This window comes from Pteropus medius, unplaced genomic scaffold, assembly GCF_902729225.1.
Source record: "Pteropus medius unplaced genomic scaffold, Ma_sr-lr_union100, whole genome shotgun sequence".
Lineage (NCBI taxonomy): Eukaryota > Metazoa > Chordata > Mammalia > Chiroptera > Pteropodidae > Pteropus > Pteropus medius.
The window spans coordinates 24,872,069-24,876,004 of record NW_024340692.1 but is presented as its reverse complement, the minus strand read 5'-3'; the positions used below and the strand labels follow the sequence as shown (position 1 = coordinate 24,876,004).

Genomic DNA, 3,936 nt, shown 5'->3' with positions numbered 1-3,936 from the left:
TTGTCGACATAATAGAACCATCTCCATGACCTTCAAAATTTTGAATAAAAGTTAAACTCATGAAAAGCTTTTGTTTTTTGAAGGATCCAGTGAAAGTGTATTATTATTTGTGATCGTGTAGAGTATAAGAGAGAAAATATTAAGAATGTAAGAATTTCATGTAGAAATACAACAAAAACATATACTAGAAATATCCACAATTATGGAGAAGACTTTTAAATTTTCTATGGCTTGGAATATTATGATTAAAGAATTATACATCTTCATTATAGGGGAAAATGATAACTTGGTCAAACTGGTTTAAGAAGAGAGATAATTTTTATAAAATTCTTTATATTTTCAAATAAACTAAAATGTATATGATACATTGTGACTTTGAAAATAAAACCTCGACACTTTGAAAACTTCTAATATTAAGTCATTCCTTATAATTACCTTCACTAGAAGTCAATTATATTAACTTTTAATTATAACTTTGAAAATTTAACACTATAAAGGATCTAGAGAATATTGCTCAGTCTACGGCCATGCTACTCTGAACAAGCCTGATCTTGTCTGCTCTCAGAGATTAAGCAAGGTCGGGCCTGGTTACTACTTGGATGGGAGACCACCTAGGAAGACCAGGTGCTGTAGGAGTAAAAGATAAAAATAAAAAAAATAAGGCATTGTAAGCTGATAAGGTCTTTGCAATCTGTGAGATCAACCAAAGGTTGCCTTGCCTAAAAAAAAAAAAAAAAAATAATAATAATAATAAAAAGAATATTGTTCAGACATACACAACTTCAGGGTTCACACTTGATAAAGAAAGAGTATATTTCTAAACCCACCATGAACCACTGTGATATATGAATACATTTTTTTTTTTTTAATCTAAGGGCTGGGATTATGAAGTTGAAAGACTGCATAACTGAAAAAGTTTTATTAAAAGGAAAAATTTCTAACCTTACCCATAATTATAGAGTTCAGGCACTCTTTCCAAAAACAGAAAAAAAGTCCATTGATAGAAATACTTGAAATCAACAATAAAAAAATCAACACAGCAAATAGCAATTTAAAGAAAAAAAACATTTAATATAATGGATTTTAGGGTAAAAAAACAAAAACCTAAAACCAACAGAGAGATGAAGAATAGCTCTGTAAATAGTAATCACAGCTGTAAACTAAAGGTAGAGGTTTGCATGTAAACCATTCTGAAAAACTCATCAGTCATCTCTATCATTATATCTCATGAGGCTCTGCCTCAGAAAGGCAATAGCGCATACTATTTGAAACACAGGAAATTAATGATTATAAGGTCCATGGTTTCTGCAGTTCCAGGTTAGCATCATTATCCCAATTTTTAATATACACATTTTTAATGAGTTTTGCATTTTCTTCAATTTTCTTTGGGCAGATATATTTCAACTCCATATAATTTAATAGAGAAATTGTGTTAGAATAATATAGAAATAAAAGGTGCCCCTTCATTTTCTTTTTTTATATTTTTTATTTCCCTAAGGGAAAAACAAAGTATAAGAAATAGTAAAATGAAACTTTACTAAAAAATATAATGCAATGTTTTTATATTGCTATTATTGGAGGGCAGGCCCCAAATCTACCATATAAAGTTCTCTCTATCACTCAAAAATGCTGAGACTTCAGGTGCATACTAGAAAGTTTCCTTAATTTTCCTAAGGTATTTTACTTTTAACTCCGAGATCAGTTGCTAGATTTTTAAGGCAGCTCAGGTATGGGCAGATAGATTTACTTCAGGTATGGAATATATCTAATACATATTTTATAGAAATATATGTTTCAGGCTTTCTAATCTCATCCATTCTAAAACACTTTAGTACCTGTTTCACAAAATAACAAAATGTCCAAAATATCCCCACATTTCATGCTTCTAAACCATATCATGCAGGGCGCTAGACTGTCTTTTAACCCTGAAATTAACAGAAACATCCATTAACATGTCATATGCCCCTGCTATGCACCTCTGAAAATGTGGTCATTAGATTCTTAGTATTTGGAGCCTACGAAATGTTTCACCTCTTCAGGGTTGCACCTCACCCTCACCATAATTTGGAAATAAGGGAATGAAAGTGTTCTCCGAGCACTGAAAAAGCAAAATAAACAAAAATTAGATTAGACCCCATCAAAAATGCATAGCCATATTTATGCAAAAGCCCACTTGAGTGGTTGAGAGGGGAGCAGAAAGCAGACCCAGGCAGAACTGCTGTGAGTTCAGGCCCCACCTCTTAAGGTGTGTGCACTTGAGCAACTTAATCTACTTGTGCCTGTTTATTCAGCTTTAAAATGGAGATAAAAATAATAGTATGTATATCATGAGGTTGTTTTAAAGCTACATTAGTTAATACATGCAAACTACTTTCAGGAGTGCCTGGCACAAAATAAGTGCTAAAATATCTTTTTTCCTCATTTATTGTTATCATCACCATCATGATCATTATTTCTGGACAGGAAGACCAGCTTATAACCAGATTGGATGTAGCAATATATCTAAAGAAATAATGTTTGTGGGTTTGGGGGATGAAAGTTGTTGGTTAAAATAAATAGATCCCTAGGAGAAGGATCTATATTCTAGGAGTAGAACAAATCCAAGAAGTCTACAAAGAAGGCCAGACTATGACAAATGGACTAATCTATTGCCATTCCATGAGGCATTTTAGAACAAAACTATAGACAGTCCACTGTGGCCCCACTCTCACAAAATGCCATTGAATATTCTTTTTACTCCCTGGATTTTTTTCTACGCAGGCAACTGAGAAAAACAGGTTACCCCACTGACTATTATTCTTTGTTTTTTACAAATGGGAACAAATTTATTTTTAGATAATAAAAAAAAAATACATATATTTGTTTTTCTTATAATGAAACAGTGTAGAGTGCAATTTTGTTTGAAGAAACAAAATTTCTTACAGTTGCATTTTTGATGCTGCCCTTTCAAAAAATTATTTACCTTTCTCCCACTTACTGGTGGTACCAGATCTTTGTTACTGGTTTTAATAACGCCAGTCTGGTTCAGTTAATCCTAGCTGTTAAAGCAGAGGTGCTAAATATCTTATTATTACATTATTATTATTATTATTATTATTATTATTATACTGAAAAAACTTAGCATAGCAAAACAGGGTGAGTGGAGAAGTCAGACAGATCTTACATGGGAATCTGTTCTTTTGCTTCTGATGTGCTTCAAACAAGTTCTTTAATCCCTTTGATTCTCAGTTTTCTCATCTGTAAAACAAAAGCATTACATATCTTATAAAATTAAAACAATAAAGAAAATACTGTAAGTAAAATTATTGACACATCGCCAGTCCTCGATAAATATGTGCTTCATTTTGCCTCCCTTTCTGAAAACCAAAAACCACAAATATACTTATAAATTCTCCCAGTATGCCCAGGTTAACTACATTTCTCTCTTTTCACCTGGTTCTGTCTTTTCAGTTTTTACTTTATATTTAAGTTGACACTTAAACAAACAAACAAACAAACAAAATGCCAATTAAAGAAGCCAAACTGATATTTATGGAAAACTTATCTCATTCACAGTATGGCATTGATAACCATAAAATCAATCTTGTGAGGCCGGTATTATTATACTATGGTACAGATGATAAGATCAAAGCTTAAAGTAACTCACCTGACGTACTTAAGTGTTGAAGCAGGGATTTAAACTCCTATTCTACCTGACTCCAAAAGTTATGACTTGGTAGGCTTTCTCCATGAGTTCCGAACTGTCTTTTGAAGGTAAATGGCACTTTCTCTCTCTATTTAACTTATATCAAGTATTGCAGTGCTTGCAATGAGATAGGTATTATTCTAACTTTCTGTAATATAGCAATGAACCAGAGATTTATAATGAAATGAGACTTATAGACATTGGGGGGAGAAGGAGATCAGACAAAAAGAAAATAAATTTATAACATTTCT

General features: G+C 32.1%; 1 pseudogene; it reads left to right on the top strand.

The window, feature by feature from the left end:
- Positions 1-517: 517 nt before the first annotated feature.
- LOC120596713 (uncharacterized) lies at positions 518-636 on the top strand (annotated as a pseudogene).
- The last annotated feature ends 3,300 nt before the right edge of the window (positions 637-3,936 follow it).